The 18,871-nt window shown below is 33.5% G+C and overlaps 1 protein-coding gene across 2 annotated transcripts in view; it reads right to left on the reverse strand.

Annotated features, from left to right (window-relative positions):
- Nucleotides 1-17,603: 17,603 nt before the first annotated feature.
- The window catches only part of LOC118188936 (uncharacterized), a 101,150-nt gene continuing 99,882 nt past the window's right edge, over nucleotides 17,604-18,871 (reverse strand). For both annotated transcript variants that reach the window (XR_004758191.2, XR_004758192.2), the window contains one exon: nucleotides 17,604-17,801. The gene's annotated coding sequence lies outside the window, so the exon portion shown is untranslated. The remainder of the gene's footprint in view (nucleotides 17,802-18,871) is intronic.

The following is an 18,871-nucleotide window of genomic DNA, read 5'->3' on the forward strand; positions in this document are numbered from 1 at the left end:
GCATTTAAACTTGTATTCCAAATGACGATTTAACTTGAAATTAATGTAGATAATTACTGAGAGAATTTTTGTAAAGTAGTTTACGTGAGATTAGATTACTTTTGGTTACTTGATATAAACCGGCTAATCAGGATGTTGAACCATGAAAGCATAGTAAATTCTTAAATTAATGTCTTTTTACAAATTTACTTATTGCCTTTTTACAAAATTTTAAACTATATTCCTTCAAAATAAAAAATTCTTAAAAACTAACATTTGTTAACATTTTTCCTGTGTATACTGTATGTTGTCGCCAATAAAATCTGCTTGGCGAAATTTGCACCGGCGAAACAGAAAAGTACCACATAATCTGTGAAAAACGAGCTTCTTAGTTAAAATAAATAACTTTAAATTATTTTCTGCTACTTTGCCTGTTAGCCGTCGAGACAGTATAGTGGTCATGGAAGCCTTCTGTAGTACTGAAGGGTCCGCGTTCGAAATCCAGAGAAGGCATGGCTGTAATTGTCCGTCCCTTCGTAGGAGGTAACGGTGCCCCACATGGGTTACGTGTTTTTATAATAAACGACCACCACTTCGGCCTTAGTAGTGGCCAAGACTAAGTCGGCTAAGTGGCCACCAATGAGAATTACTTTACTTAAAATTTACCTCTAACATGCAAGCTCATTTAATAATACATGAGTGGTAAAAAAACCATAAACCTAGGCATGTTGTAGTTAAACATATGTCTTAAAAATACTGTAACTAAAATAAACCACTATCTGAAGTATTACTGGACCGAAAAATCTAAATAATAATAGTTATGTTTTCATTTCATCTCCTTTAATGCCTATTTTCAGTGTTAAATGTAAAACAAAAGTAAGAAATGCTTCAATGAAACAAAATTTAATGTTTCCATATTGTCTTAGATATTTACTGGGGTTGTTTTCTATTTACGAATTTCCAGCACCACGCAGAACGATACTTATTTTATCTGAGTAACAGGTAATTCATTTACGGTATTTATCTCAGGCAGAATATGAACGAGATATTTTACTCTCATAAAATATACCAATAGCACGGCATGAAGACAGCATTTTTAAAATTATGTAGTTTTACATTACATTTAACTGTTATTTTGAACAAAGCACGAAGTAGCTAGATTCTTGCTAAAGAAAATTATTGAGAATTATCTGCTAGAAGATAGATTTTTTTTAGCTTGGTGAATTTTTGTTTATTGGCCGGACACTTTGTTTAACAGCCATTAGAATTGCGGCACTACAAGGGTCGGAAGTGGAGGCCATTTCATTATGGAAGCACCTAGTAAATTAGGTATGAAAGTTGGCAAAGAACTTAGCAATGGAGGGGAATTTGAACTCTGTTATAAGGAACAAAAATAAATAAAGAAATCAGTAAAAATTTAAGAATGAGAGTATGAAAATTAAGACAAAATAAAGAATTTTAAAATATTGTTTATAAAACACGTTATTTTCTTTTTGTTTTGGAAGCCCTGGCATAATAAACATACACTGTCGTTTTTATGTTATACTAAATCAAATAAACAGTGTATCATTTCTTACAGAGATATAATTTTTTTTTAAATTAATAAATATGCAAATCCATAAATTAGAAATTAATTTGTAGAGTCATTAGTTTTTTTTTTTTTTTTTTTTTTTTTTTTTTTTAAGCAGGACACATGAAAAATATGCAGTGCTGTCGCTGCGACTCATACCTGGACCTTTCGAATGAGCGTTCTGTTTGTTTAAATGCATGCGGAAAGGAAGGCGAAAATACCTTATATACTCCCCCTTTTAAACAGCAAGTATGGTCTCGGGAACCCAGTCAATTAATCCTGGCAGTAACGAATTATCATCCATCGCCTTTTTAGTACCACTTTTAGATTCATAAGGTTTTTTTCTAAAGCAGGAGACGTTAAAAATGTGCAAATATGCAGCGTCCTTGCCGGGACTCGAAACCTGGACCTCTCGAATGCGCGCCGTGTATGCTTCCATTTATTCCATGAAGGTATATGGAAATGAGGCAGAAAATACTTTATAAAGTTACTTATATTTAAGGAATAGTCCAAAATTTAGTTGAACGAAGCAACATTAATTAAATTTTCTCCAAATAAAAAAACATTTATTTTTATTTAATTAATTGCTTCCGTCACAAACACCTTTTGTATAATTATGAAAAGTAACACATTTCATCATTCACCAGTCTGAGTTCTTTACGAAAATTGTTATCGTTAGTTTGCTTTGTATCTTTTGTAACAAATGTTGTAGAATTTTGAAAAGTGAAAACAGATAAGGTTTGAAACAATTAAATTAAGTCATAAGAAACAAATCTTTTTCACACTAAATATTATACTGCATATATGTATGCAGTGCCTAAATGTCATATAAGCAGACCTCCTTTTATAGTACTCTTTCTACAGATGTTAGCATGTAAAGCATGTACGTAAATGTTAACATACAACTGGCGTATCCCGCCGTTTTGACTTACATTTAAAATTAACTTCTAGGAGCTTCGCATGCGATTCTGTTTCTTTTCCTTTTTTATCAATGAACTACTAATTGCATGATTAATTTATATATATATATATATATTTTACAATATATATATATTTTTATATTATGGGTTAGGATGTTAGTCAAAGAGAAAATTTTACAATATATATATATATATATATATATATTTACAATATATTTTACAATATATATATATATATTGTAAAATTTCCTCTTTGACTAACATCCTAACCCATAATGCATTTTCTTAATGCACTCAGAGAGCAAAATAGGACCTCCAATTTTCATCCCATTTTAAGTGGGAGAAAAATTACCAAAAACAGGTGTTTCCCTTTCGGAAAGAGATGCTTTTATCTCCTTCCCCGGCTAGTTAAAAGGCATCCAAATAAGAAAGAAACTTTTTTTCGGCTGTCTTTGCCAAGAGCCTTGCATCGATAAAACGGACAACCGGATCTCCACTCGCTCGCCTTCAGTGGTTAACCAGACCTCCGATAAATAATATATACCCATATAAAAAAGCAAGTAAGACAGACCGAAATCTCGAATGCTTTTGAAGGGGTAAAGAAGCAGAAGAAAAATAACTCGGATCCCAACAGAAAAAGGAAAAAATATATAACTCAACATCCTTAGTGAATAAAATATCGCCTCAGGGAGACGTCCCTAAGCTTCACAGAAAATCTACTGGCTCGGTCCATTACAGTGATTGCTTTCCAACTGAAGATTGACCGACGCCTACTATGGGTTATATGTCGCCAATGCATTACATAAAAAAGGGGAGAACAAAAAGGGGAAGAGAACTTGGCAGAAAAAGTGAGTTTTCTATTGTAAACAATGCCTTGCCGAAGAGGGTGGCACCTTGCCAGATGCAGGAGTTGCTCGGATTTTGCCACCGGTGAGCTGTACGTGGACTTCCACAAGATCACGTTTCTCTGCTCCTTGGCCGAACATTTTGCACCAGTTCTGGACGGGCCTAGGAAGAGGGGTGGGAAGGATGGATTTTTTACTCCTCTGGTTTTTACTCCGAGGATTTGGTGGAGCACGAATCAAGAAACGTAGCTCACGACTTGGACTAAAAGATTTTATGCCTAGTTGCTCCTTTTTCCAATCACCCCCATCTCCGCATCCGAGACTCGCGATAATGGTTCAGTGACGGAGAAATAGATTTCTGTTCTATAAATGAAAATACATCTAAAATTTTCTCAGTTATGTATTTGATGATATTAAACGTTTAATAAATTTCAAAATGGATCACTAGAATAATATTCGAACACCAAAGAATTTTTAACATTACTCATCTTAGATGTTAAATCTAATATTATTATTTAAAACATTTACTATCTTATAATAAAAACTAGCTATTATAAATATTTCTCAAAATATGCTTTTATAGAAAATACAACAAATTTAATGGGCAACAGAAAAAATAAATTAATTAAAGTACTATTCATAAAAATTTAATTTCTCATTCTGATATTCATTTTGAATCTCATTGGCTAACTGAGAGTTATTTAAGGTAACCTCTTGTTTTTATTTGTTCATTAACGGCGCAGTAAACACATAATCCAACATACTTTCAGGTGCAAACAAACTTCACTTGAATCTTTCCTAATCAATATTTCAACTAGGTCGAACATAAGATCTGTAAAACTTTATAAATGTATGCTTTGGATGTAAGGAAATTTTCCTACGTGCTGATTCTGAATTATTTCTTAATGTTTTCTGAAACATTAATACTTTTTACTATACTAAGCATTAGTAATTCATAAAATTAAATTTTTCTTGATAGGATTTCAACACGAAATGTATTAAGTAAGTGATGTTTTAATTTTTTATATCTTTTCCAAAATCTCTTTTTACATTAATATTAATGCCTTGGGATGAGTTTAGGATAATCTATTTATCTGATTATTTTGATTTCCATTTATTTGTTTCTCCATTTATTTTTTATACATAAGAAAGACCCTGATTGCGCCAATATTTTCGTAATTAATAATAATGATCTATCGGATGTTTCTAATGATATTTTCATTTACAAATTTAAGAATAATAATAATAATTTTTTTGTATCTTTACACGTCTTATGATTAATGTAATTTTGATGATTACTTCTTCTTTTATTCTAAATATTGAAATCTTATCCAAACTGCAATGGTAATAGCTATCTTAATATTTTACATCTGTATATCTTAAATGTTACTCTGCTGCAGTTAAAATAGATCTTAACTCTAAAGCATTTGTATTGATAGAAGTCAAATTCTCTCTACTCGTCTAGACATATTAATTTGCAAAAGCAGTCACTATTTCCAAAGCAATGTCACGGTTACGAAGCCAACCTCAGTCACAGTTGCCAGCGGGGGGAGTTTAACTTCGCCTCTTCATTATGTATTCTCATAACATGCTTCTGATCACCACTTCGCTATATGTATTGGTTAGTTTCGACACTCAGCGTCTCATGGCATGAAATGATCCATGCGGATTAGTGCAACCATGGTGATGTATGTAATGTTAAGCTTGAAGCATCTAGTCGCTCATGAAATGGCGCGAGTTTCACAAAGGTCATAGCTATGAGGCGAAAACCAGCCAAATGTATAATTTTCTAATCATTTAAATTCATGTGTGTGATTCCATTATTAATTATTTTTCGAACTAGTAGTTAATGTATAACTTGAACGCTATGCATTGTAAAATATTGGTTATCCTATTTTCTGAATATCATAGAGAAATAGTGAGAGTTTTTAAAAATTTTGATACCCAACCTAAATTCTGAATCGTTATATATATAAAATATAACTTCATATTTGATTGATAAATAAGTGTCGTTTGGTAAATAATTTGTTTATTTCAGACAGTGGAAACAGAGAAAGTTGCATGTTCCATACATTGCACAATCCATTGATTACATATCATTATTCATGGGAAGGTGTATAGCATGGTAGATTATTACAATGTGTTCAAAGTTCTGGTGTTCGGTTATCGTTCACAATACTTATTCTAGAAAGCAGAAGTAAATTTTCTACAAAACACAAATGCAAACAAACTCATTTCTTATTTCTAGATATGTATATTATTATCCCAAAGAGGCAATTTGCCCAGAAGGGCTATTTATTTAGTTTTGACATTTGCATCATCCACTATAAAACGGCGGTTCTCTTTTCAAAATGTTGCCACCAAATATTAGAGCCCTGAATTATATTTAAAGGTAACTAAATAATGAAGGATCTACATGAAAGTATGTATGTTTCTCGCATTGCGAAAAACCAACAGTACCTAGAGACATCAAATTTTGATTAACGTAGCCCTTCATTTAAAAATGAACAACTGGAAGCCCAAATTTGAAATCTGGAATTTGTTTTATTACATCTTTCATACTTGCCAAACATTAATGAATTTTTGATTAACAAACTCAAGCTTTCAAAGCGAGCAATGACAACATTGCAAGAAAAACAAAATTATCTCCAGCATATGCGAGATAGTGCATCGGAAATTCTAAAGACATGCTATTTTAAATATTTTGTGATATTGCTGTTGAACTTAATTTTATGGTTTAAGTGTGAAGAACCCGATATGATAAAATCCCGGTATGATATGATAAATCCGATTAAAAAATTTAATAAAATCGTTTGGCAGTTCGATCTGCAGTCGTTTCCAAACAAACGGTCTGGCTGCATGAGTGTATTCGTGATTTTCCCTATCTGTAATGTTTGTAGGGTTAATCTTAAGTTTTTAACAGTTATCTTTTTAGTTAACGCAACTTTCCTATCCCTCCCAATTTCAGCTTACAATTTCCTACCAGAATGGGGTTTTAGAATCGCGATTAATGCACATGAGTAAAAGCGATATTTAAGTCAAAGTTCCACTGACTTCGTTAGACAGCTGAAGATTCTGACTAGCGCGCGTTTGCCATTTGGCTGCACTCCCCCTAAGCTATTACTACGCCCGGCCGTATTTCAGGCCCTTGATAGGAACCAACTACATCGAATTTTGATAGCTTCGGTTATATCTGTTTAGTTAAGCATTAGTTAAGTTTTATTTCTTACTATTTGAGTTACAACCCAAGTGGAGGCTTTGCTGTACGCTGTGAGAAAGGAGCCGACTGTTCAATTTTTATTTTGAAAAATAAAGGGTAATTAACCCTTCTTGAATTTTACGTATCTGTTTCTGAACTAAAGGGAATATTCGCTTACCTGTTCACAAGGTAAGCACATTTAGCTGTTAGATAACAGGTTGGAACCCCACAAGTTGATACGAGCCAGTCTCCCTTAGAATGTTCTCCATGAAGGCATTTCTCCTCTTAGGCCGATAGTTCTCACGTGGTTTACAATACTCAGATAAACTAAACCATAAACACACACACAAGAAGAAGATATGGATCTTGTTAACTCATACCTGACCAGTGTCCTAGTGGTAAGCTTACTGATTGCTGCTAGTTAGAGATTCGAGTTCAAATTCTTGCGAACGAGTTTCCAGTATAATAGCTTTTGTGTTTTTTCTCATGAATAATATGAAGTCGAGCCAGTTTGTGTTAGAATGTACTCCACGAAGCCATCCCCGTTCTTAGGCAGATAATTCTAATAGGGCTCTAACACAAACGAAATCATCCGGTTAACCTTTACAAACAAATCAACATGTCTGAAACATAATTGTTTTATGTATACGGAATACGTTAAATACATTTATATTATTTCTATGAAACTACCATTTTCTGTATTTCGTAATACGAAAGACAGTTATTAGCTTATCAGGGTTGAATTTTTTCTCTATTGTTAGCAGTGTTAGGCTTTCTCACACATTTCCTTAATTTTAAACTTCATAACATATTTGCGTTTGATAATGGGATTACTCTTATTCAGTAAAAAAAAACATATTCTGTGCTGCAAAAACATAGTCACAGTAAAAAACATACTCTATGCTACTATAATTTTATTGCTCTGGAGGTTCAAAATTTGTTTCTTCTGCTTAGATTCCTCAAAGATATCCATTACGATAAAGGGATCTTCATCGATACGTTTCCATAAAGAATTAATCCAATCTAATTAAATCGTTAGTTTCAAACTGAAATTTAGATTTTCTGGCAATTAAACGGTAAATATAAAATAGCGTAAATTAAAAAATGTATATAATTACAATAGACAGCTTGATTCTTCTGGATGCTCTCCATTATTTAAATAACGATTCGAAAAGATATTTAGGAACATGCAAAACTTTTAGCTCGCAAATGAAATTTAAACTTTCTTAGAGGGCAAATCTTCATGTTACATTACCATTCTCAAGAGTAAAAAATACTAGACAGGCGTTAAAATGCGCGGTGTGAGTGAGGAGTATATAATGGACTGCTTTTGTGTAAAATAAATCTTGGAAGACATCCAAAGACTGAATCGTCTTATAAAAAAGGCTTCTTCTGAAATACAACTTTGGCATAGCATTACTCGCCAAACATAAAGTGCTGCCTCAGTATTAAATGCTTGTATAATCATTGCAACAAGCTAATCCATTACTACTAGAACTCACTCAAAACAAAGAAGATTTAATTTTCTTCTTAGAACTGACGCAGGCAATGTTTTATGTTTTATACCGTTTTTATTTCCAGACGTTTAAATTTAACATACTTCTCGTTTGCGCTTAACTTTCTCATCTACTGATTGCGCTCTGTCATACTGAGAAGAGCTACGCGAGTACTTTTGTATGAAAAGTTCCAGAACTGTAAAGATTTCTTATGGTAAAATGAATTTCATTATCGGTTCAGTGCTCATTCAATCCATTACGAAAACATACGCACCTAACAGGATATAAAATGTAAGTAAATAATACCCTTAGAAGATTTAAATTTTAATTATATGTCTCTAATAGTAGATACTTCTATATAGACTGTAATCACATCTACTGCTGGAAATATTAATCAAAATATTTCTAACGCTCATAGAAAAGTAGCTATAGATAATTACGGTTTTGTCAGATGCTGGATTATAGCTGTTTGACACAAAGGAATTTTATAAAATTCGTATGCTTTCTTTACTCCTTTTTTTTAGGTGGATAAAGCCTAAATTATTGGAGAAGAGAGTGGCTGATAAGACAGTGAAGCAGTATCCCTGCCAAAAAGACGTCACTCTAATAAAAATTCATCATGACATGATGCAGATGTTTAGGAAATAAAGCTCCTTCATTTGCACGACTTAAATAGCGTTTAGTCTAATTTAAATGGGGACATGGAAATCCTTTTGTATGAACCACGAGTAGGACGTCTCTGGTTGGCTACAAATAGAAAAAGGTCAACTTTGCGATCGATGTAATCTTGGTCAAGAGACAAGTGACTCTGTAAACATGTCTGAACATTAGCAGATCTCTATCGAACATGAGCGGTGTATAATTCATCGAACTGTCTATAAACAAAGAATCGGCTCAATAAGTTCCCAGAAACCTTACCCCAGAAAACAATAACGACAAATTGCAGAACACAATTTATGACATACACTGCCCGATACAGAAAATTCAGCACCATGAAATACTGGGTATAATGTGATGTTAACTGATACATAGACAGAGCATGCGTATGTAAATAAGTGATATTATTTACAGAAAAATAAATTTATGCAGTGTTAACATATATATGGAATCAATAAGATATATGACCACCTCTCGCGTCGAAACAAGCTGCACCTACGAGGTACAGATTCAAATAGTGTGCATGTATAGCGCCCTGAGGGATGGAAGCCCATATGCTTTGTACCCTCCTCCAAAGTTCGTTCTCCGATAACCTTTGGTACAGAGCAGGCAAATGACAAAACTCACGTCCCATATATGCTCGATTGGCAAAAGATCAAGGGACATTGCAGGCCACAGAAGTAAATGGACATGCTGCAAGGCTTATAAGGCCGCTGGTGGTTAACAAATGTCGTGTGCGATGTCGCGTTGTCCTGCTGAAAAAAACCATTTAATAGTCGCTGCTGATAAGGTAGCACAGCCGGCTACAGTACCTCAGCAACGTAGAGCCGTGACACGTTATCATCATGACAGATTTTATCAAAAATCATTGTCTCAAGCTGACGAGCAGTGTAGTGTTTAGCAATTCAGATGGAGTTTAATTGACCCCATCTGAACGATGCCCCCAGACTCAACCGGTGACTATCATCGGATAAACAAAACCAAGACTCGTCATATTGAACCATTCAAATGCCCAAGTGTCTCCTTGATACCATCATGATCTTTCGCATTGACGGTTTGGCGTTAATAACAGTCTTCGCAAAGAGTGGCTTGTGTGCGAGCCACTTTCAACTAGGTATCGAGAAACTATTCTCCCTCACACTGAAGCATTCAAAGCTCACTGCACATTCCGCAAAATGTCCATAGCAGACAATTGTGGGACCACCACCTTTTGTAGTAAGCCTAGATGGACTTGGTATTTCGCGATTATTTATATTTCCTTCATCGATCAATGTAGACTAAATTCTATGCACATTGGATACATCCACGTGAGTTTCAGCAATGATACGAGAATAAGACTACCTCCTAAAATAGACCATTTTCCGGAATTTGACACCTCCTAAAATAGACCATTTGCCGGAATTGTCGTCGATGTAGTCGTCCAGGATCTCTTCATTCACATGTGTCTTCTGGAACGTTTAACTTCTTGATATTCTGGATTCCCTAAGCAGCAGAGAGTAGCGATTGTTAGTTCGTCTGCTGTTTCCTTACCAGAAAGTAAAAAAGCATGTAGGATTCTCCACTGTGTACTTCTAAGTTATAGATGAATGTGAAGAATCTTAAGAACTACTAAGCGAATAATAGCTTGAGTTCGTGAGGTAGGAAACAACAAATGAGAAGGGTGAAATAACCCTTTATTATTCCAACTAAGTTTAATAAAACTCTGTCTTGCAGTAGTACAATAAAGCTGACACTTGGGCTTGAACTTAGGAGACTAAGAATCAAACTAATCTTAACTAAAGATATATAGACGAAACCATCAAACTTCTAACAGAGTAGGCCTCTTAACGCTAAATGACTGCGAAGCTATCAAAGGCCTAAAGTACGGCCGAGCGTAATAATAGATAGTAATTACGAGAGAGTAGCCTAAAACGAAGGGCGCGTGCAGCCAGAATATCTGGTATCTCTCTCACTAAGACAGTAGAACTTCGCGGTTAAATACCGCTCTTCCTCATTAGCAGGCCCACCAGCGGTCGAGCGGTAAATTCGCTGAACACTGGTAGTTCGGTCCGAGGTCGAGGTGCGAACGGGCTGGCTGCATGGGTATTTTCGTGTTTTTCCCCATGTGAAACGTGTATACGAGCCAGTTTCCCATAGAAAGTCCTCCACGAAGGCATCCCTCGCCTTAGTAGATAGCACTAGTGTACTTTGCCATAGTTAAATATACCACCACACCATCCTCATTAGCATTCAGACGTTATTTTAAAACTACTTTCCGGCCGGAAGTGTTAAGTTGAAATTAAGAAGCGATAGGAAAGGAAGTTTAACTCAAAAGTTAACTGTGAATTAAATTAACATAATTCTTACACACAGAGTAAAAAAAGAACCGTCAGCAGTTTCGCTTTAATGCATCTTCAAATCTTCAACTATGGTCAGAAATCTTAGATCTTTAATAGCACAATATAAATAGCGTAGTGTATGGGCCATAATTATTCATAACATATACATTATGTATCGCAGTTTTCCAATTTGTCTTTGTTTGATGTTTTATCATTAATTGAGTTGTTATTATTTTGACTAGAAAAAATTTACTATGCCACAAAGCCCTTATTCACCATGTCCGCTAAGTAATTTATTTTCGCACCTCTTGGTTATAGCCATACATTTCAAGTAAAAAAGTGTTTAATAACGAAAATGTTGAGTTTTTTTTTTACATTTTTAATTTACAATGATAACTTTTATAAAAATATGAAATTTAGCATTTTATATTGTCCTTATAGTTATTAAAAGTTGATACTCATTATAAAACATGAAATTCATAACCTCTCGTTGCTTACTGTGCAGCTTTATTACTTGAGAAACAATATGTAATAATCATACAGAACTATCTTAAACTGGAAATATCTCTTGTTCTTAATTGAGGCAAATAATATTACGATCTCTCTATTTACCATCAATGAAGCTTCCTATTATTTTCGACAAAAAGTTACTAAAAGATTCTATGAATAATATTACATTTTTGGAAGACAAAGTTATATTTATCATTATGTTTTTCAATCAGATGTACAGCAATTCTTAACTGTTAAACATCGGAAACTTTTCTCTTAAGTGGTATTCGTTTTTTGTTACGCATAAATGCAAATATTTTGGTTTTCAATTTGTGTAGCATCCCCGAACAGGATCTCAAATTTTGAAATTAAAAGTCTTTGTCAATTTCTGTAGTAGGGGACGCATGCGTATTATTTTTTATAGTGAGTATAAACTTACTGAGCACGGCAACTTTGCCAGCATCTTTACGCAAGTCAGGAATTAATCTCAAGATCTCACGAAAATTGGCTTAAAATTGATTTTCGTAAGATATGCCTTGAAGACATCGGTTTGAAAAATTAACTTTAATAGATATGACATCACTTTGGCGTACACCGCTAGGCAAATAGGTTTTTAACTTTATTGATTCAGTTAGTTAAACAATTTTTTTTAAATATTGCGCTTGTTTATTATATTTAATTGTATTTATTTTAAAATAATAGGCTTATTTGATAAATTTCAAAAGTAACTTTTTAAGCACATTTACCTGAAATAAGTATAATTCATGACAGCTGTTTCTAAGGCTGTTGTATTAATATGCACTTAAATTCACAATAGTAAGTTGGCCCACCAGCGGCGAGCAGTAAAGTCGCTGAACACTAGTCGTTCAGTCCGAGGTTCGAATCCCGCGAACGGGCTGGCTGAATGGGCGCTTTCGCGGCTTTGCCCATGTGTAATGTGTATACGAGCCAGTTTCCCTTAAAACGTCATCCACGAAGGCATCCCTCCCCTTAGGCAGATCCTTTGCCATAATCACACACACATAATAGTAATTTTCCCCCTGCTATTTCTAAGTAAACCTATCTTACTGCAAAGCAGAAACTATTTAATAAATTAAAAGTTTACACGGATAGCTTCAATCCTGATCTTAATTAAAATTAATGTTATTCCGTTTTTAGAATTAAGAGATTATTAATAAAAATGTCATATTAAATGTATCTATTATCATAAAAATTAATAAACCTTCCATTTCGAGTCACATAAGTAAAACTATGCTTTAATATGTTTTACCGTTGTGTTGTAATGAATTCTTTTGCTAGTAAATATAGATTCAGCAGAGGAATGTTTGATTACATGTACCTATTTTTTTTTTTTTTTTTTTTGTTTGTTTTTAGCCCAAAGGTGGGGTAGCCCAGAAGAGCTATTAGTCTCAAAATGGCATTTTGTGACATTTCAGTATAAACAGCGAATCGCTTTTTAAATTGTTGCTACCGCATATTATCTCCCTGTATTATATTTAAAGAATTTAAATTATCAAGAATCTGCATGAATGCATGAATGTTTCTCGCACTGTGAAAAAAACAATGGAACCTAAAGCCATCAAATTTTGAATTACGTAATCCTCCACATGAATATGGGCACCTGGACCACCAAATTTTTAATTTCGAATTTGTTTTATTATCTATTTCATGTTTTGTAAATTTTTTGAATTTCTGAGTAACAAACTTAGCAATTTCAAAGCTAGTGATGGCGATACTTTTCGGTAAAAAACACTTTTATTTTCAGCGTGCGAGTCTTCTATCGGAAATTCTAAAGATATGCTGTTTTTATATATTTTGTGATACTGCTGTTGAACTGAATTTCGTATAGTTTAAGTCCGAAGAGCATGATATTTAATAAATAAAGTTAATGCAGAATACGTTAAAAAACCCTTTTTTAGGCGTAATATAAAATGTAAAACTTTAATTTGTTTTTTTCTTTTTAATCCTACGCCAAACCTAGGCGTGAAGACTTTTAGTCTGTGACGGTGCAGTCCAGGAACACTAATATCATCACAATAGTTTTAGGAGCATTAGCCGTTACCACGTCATTAAGCACAAAATAAATACCCAAATGGTTATCGTACATGTCGTCAGTATTACATAATAATGGACAAGAAGGAGAGTGTGCTAAACCATATCTGTGTAGGTGTTACATGATGTACTCATGTCCAATTTCTAATGTTAGCGACACCAACAGTTCTAGGTAGGTTGCAACGAATGGGATTTTCCATTAGGGAAACCCAAATCGTTCTCTTTCCAGAGTCTACATTCTGAGTCCACAAGATGAGCTCCACATCTGGCTCCAATGATTCTCTTAGCATTGTGATAACAAAGAAGAGGATTGGGTGAGGGAGGACAGATCCAGACTTGGGCAGAGTGTCAGCAAACTCATTACCCGTGATTAAACAATGACTTTTGATCCACTGCAGAGTAACATTGTGACCATTATTTATTAGGGAATTTATCACAAGCTGATAATTTAGAACAGACCCATTGTTTGAAAGAAGGATTGAAGAAATTATTTTTATTAGTGGCATGTGAATCAATAAAAATCACAACGTTCTGATCATCTCTTTTACTGATTTCATTTAAAGCCAGTTGGACATCATAGTTGATACAATTTTCATCAATAGCCCTGCTAAAATGCCGAGAATAAACCTCGATTAAAATTTATCTAAAATCCTATACTTGAAAATTCTAAATACAAACATTTATTTCCAATTCGGCATTTATTCCAAGACTGACGTTGTAAATTTTATCTAAGGACTGAAGTTATTATAATTAAACATCCTATAAATTGAATCTTGTCCTCTGTTAATGCAAATTTGATACCTATTTGCAATAATTAGTAAAGCAACTTGTAATTTTCTATCGTGATGATTTAAAATCCAATACACAGATATCCTCTATTTAACACAATCGATATTAAAGGGCCGGGCATTAACAACTCCCGCATAACTTCAAAGGCTTAATCATTATTTGGCTCTTTCAATTTAAAACTGTAAGAACAATTAATTGAAATCTTAAGAGAAAATTATGCATGCTTTATACACCCAAGAATTCTCTTCAGTTGTATTTTATTTTATTTTATTTTATGAGGCTGAAATGAATTTATTAATGTATATAATAAAAGCTTTGAGAATGCAATATTTGATATTTTAACTCGAACTACTCATTTATAATATCAGTTGTGTAAGTAGATTTTAAAACGAGCGAAATCTAGATGGTGTTTCTTCGTATGCAGAAATATTTGTAAATCTATTATATTCATATACCAGTTTGAAAAATAAAGAGATGCATTAACATTTGTTTGTTGTTTGCTTCATTTTGCCATTTCTAGATACTTACCCTAACAGATGTTTATGTTGATTCGTACTGTACTTTACATTTAGCATATTTGATTCCATATACGCATTTATCAGTTTTATTGTGCTAGTTACTTGATTTTCGAATCTATGCATACAATTAAGACACAATAACACGCCGAATAAATACTAATTCAGAAGTCAAACAACAAAAATCAGGGTTATATTTACAAAATTTTCACAGGACTAGTTTCGATGGTTTTGCCGAACCACCATCCTCAGCTGCAAAACCGCAAAATGATTAAATATCTATGCATACAAGTACATTTTACATATTTAAGCATTTTCTGGCAGTTTAATACAAAATTTCTTCGTTAGTTATTAGGTGCCGCTAAGACAATAAAATCGGTAATTAACTCTGGATGTTTTGCGCTTCAAAACATTCAAATGGATCTCAAGTTTGAGTAGTTTCTGACCAAATACTTGTTAATGTCTTCTGTTCAGAAAAACATGGAGAAACAGAAAAGTTCAAAATTTTACTTAACCACTTTTAAGCTGTTACGAAAGAGGAAAAATCACTTGTAAATATATTTTTTAATATTGATGAAAATTTCTGGTCATAAAAATATCTAGAACATAAAGTTTCGAGAAAAATTAAAATTAATTTTTTGGTCTAAAATTATAGCAACCTTAAAAAATCAAATTAATTAAACATCATGTTTCTGAAACAATTGCTTCAGCATATACATTGTGTCCCAGGGAAAAACTCAACAATATTTTGGTATGTATCTAAGAGGTTAGAAAGTTCAAATGTCCTTAGAATAACCTCGGTACATTTTATTATTTAGTAGGCATATGATTTCAAAGTCTCATGATAATAATTCAGACCCTGAAAATGTAAGGACGCCGAGATGTAATCGTAGGTCAGCATTACGCCGAATGTTATTTTAATTATCTAATAGCAAGTGCTGAATAGACGACTTTTAACGTCATAAAAATTTGTATTGTATCGATGGATTACAGATTGTCTACCACATTCTAAAATTCTTGGTATTGCTGGAACATTTCCTAAATCAAAATATGTTCCTTTCTTGAGTTGAAATAATCAATGTGCTCGAATGAATTCAATGACCAAGTTGCAATGCCTGAGACAAAATCAATGGGTTCGAGAGAACATCACCGATATTAAATCACGACTAGCCTTCATTTGATAAGTCATTAAGCCCAAAGATGAAGCTACCAGAATTTTATCTCTCATATCTCCTGAACGAAGCATTATATCAATTTTCTTTGAAGGCATTTTTGTTTTGTTTAACAAAAAAATAGATGTAAGGTAGTCGCACTTGTTCTGGAACCAAAAATCAGATTTTGCTTTACGTACTGGAGGCCGCTCCAGTTGATTTTTCTCTGAACTGTTAATCATACGCGGTTTAGATGACAGAAGTAGAAAGAGGCATTGAACGGACGCTGAGGAAAAGCACCGAGTCACGGACGAGGCTCCTAGTTTTTTTCACTAACCATATGCCGCCCTGATCGGTACAGTAATAAGTTATGTATACTTGCTATATCAATTCGAAAAAGGTTTGGTAAAGGAAATTGTAAAGAGGAATTTAAAAAGTAATGGTCAGAGAAAAGTCATTTCGAGTGGTTTGGTGGTAAGGAGAGAGAGCTTGGAGATCATATGATTCATCCTCCGGGAAAATCTGCACCAAAACAGTGACGAAATTGTAAAGTTACTGTGATAAGGCTGTGCCTGTGAAACATTGGTGAAGTTCGATTATCACGTACGTTTTCCCTCGATTCAATTATCCCCCTCATGTATTATCATATATGTTTTGCATATAATTTTCCCCACCTTCTGTTTGGCTTTTAATGAGCAATGTGGTTGGTCACGTGTGAACCAAATTCTTGACTGCGTTGATGTTAATTTATAATGTATATATATTTTCCCTTCCTTCACGTTAATTGTGATATTGTTTAGATATAACGTAGCTGAAATTTTATATTTACTTCACCTTTCTAGTAGCATCAAATTTAGTTTCTACGAACATGAACTTATAAACTTGCTGCTTACTTTATATGAGGAAAGGGTGACATATTTTGAGTCTCATAATGAACGGGATGATTAGACTGCAGTTTCTGATTATGATTTCTTTACAAAATCACCCCTTATATTAATGCATTTATGTATTCTGTGCCGAAGTTTGTTTACAGTCATCGTATGGAGATACTTTTTCTGAGTCTCACACATTTAAACGACCGTCTCATCGACCTTTTCATCCACATTGAAGTAACACCCTACTTTCTCCTTGCTTCTAGCATGCTTTCGTGATGTAACGGTAGAACACTTGGCGCATATTCGAGAGGTCTAGGTTCTAGTCCCGGCGAGGGTATTGCTCGTTTTTCATGTATTCAGTTTCAACAGTTTCGAAATAATCTAGTGACTCTGCAGTGGCGCCTGAACTAAAAGGTAGTAGACAATAATTCGTCAGAACTAGGATTTAACGATTAAGTCTCCTAATCCCCAGTCGCTCTTTAAAAGGGAGAGTGGTATAGCGGAAGCACACTTGGCGCGTGTTCGAGAGGCCCATTTCGAGTCCCGGCGAGGGCACTGCTCATTTTTCATGTCTCCTGCTTCAAAATAACCTAACGGCTCTACAACCCTTGAAGCTTGATCTTCATTAATTTCACACACCTGCTGTCCTTCTTGTTCGTGGGGACCCAATGAGTTGATAATTTGTTAATGGACAGTTATTAATGTATTAGGAGTTGCCCACTTTCGGTCGACAGGAAACATTCAGACACTATGTTAACAGTAATTTAATAACCATCCATGATCACATGCAGCACAGTGTAGATATTTGCAAGTGCTGGTGCTGTCAATGAACGTCTTTCTCGTGAATCAATGGGGATGCTTTAGTATCCATTTCTGAAGTCAGCCACCCATCGCTTAAACATTTGGTCAATTACTCTTTTTCCTGATACTTTATTCATTTTTCTACCTGAAAAAAGAAAAAAAAATATTAAAATTTCATAAAACGTTACGCAATGTATCTTAAAACTCCAATCTAACATCGTACGAAATTTTTAACTACTTGTATTGTTTGAGGCTCGAAACTTTCCACCCTCCCTATCTTATTCCATTGAACTGAAAGCACGTTACATTCAAGTGGGATTTTGTATGCCTGTATTTGTCTTGTAACATATATCGAAATTGCATTTGAAATGTTTAATTCATTATTCTATATTAAAATTATGTAAGTGTAAAAACATTGTTTGCTTTGAATTTGCCGAAATGTGAGTGCAGAAAGTTCTTAATATGTTTATTCAGAAAGAAAACTTGTAGATTTCTTCATGAGGTTTATGCAATGAATATTTTTGCAGATATCATTAATTCTGCTCTAAATAAATCACCTTTAGAATTTTTGACTATGAATGAAAATTTTAAACTGTTTGCTTCATAAAATCTACTTACATTTTTCCCGTTTAAAGTTGTTTAGTTTCTTTAATTAATGTTTACCTAAGTTTGAAAAATAAATTGACAAGAATAATGATTTATGCACAAAAGATGAAAAATATGAGGATATTTGACAACTAGTTCAGCATTTACATGAAAAATATACATTTAAAATTAGATTTAAACAAATTAAATTTTAACAAACATGTATATACGTAAAAAAGCAAATTTAAAGTTAAAATCAAAAAAGCAAATTTAAAGTTAAAAAAATTAAAAAATGCGCAAACATATAAAAGATTTAATTTTCGAACTAATCTACAATATCATTTAAATTCAGATAGCAGAAGCAAATCAAGTGCAAAACCAAACCATAAAAACAAATTCACCAATTTAGCAAATTAAAATTAATCTAATTTTTTTTTTAAAAAAATGCATAAGTGAATGACTGTTGAGCAGGCAAGAGACAGACTTATCAAGGGGAAGTTGCCTCCAACCCTAACTCTCCAATCATTCAATTCGTGTTTCGTCATTCATGCAGGCAAGGGTAAAAGTCAAAACCAAAATTAAAGAGTGAAGAATGTCCAAAAAGAAATAAATACCAATAAAGTGGTACCT

The sequence above is a fragment of the Stegodyphus dumicola genome, chromosome 1, assembly GCF_044657685.1.
Source record: "Stegodyphus dumicola isolate Sdum_Otavi_A_Nest chromosome 1, ASM4465768v1".
Lineage (NCBI taxonomy): Eukaryota > Metazoa > Arthropoda > Arachnida > Araneae > Eresidae > Stegodyphus > Stegodyphus dumicola.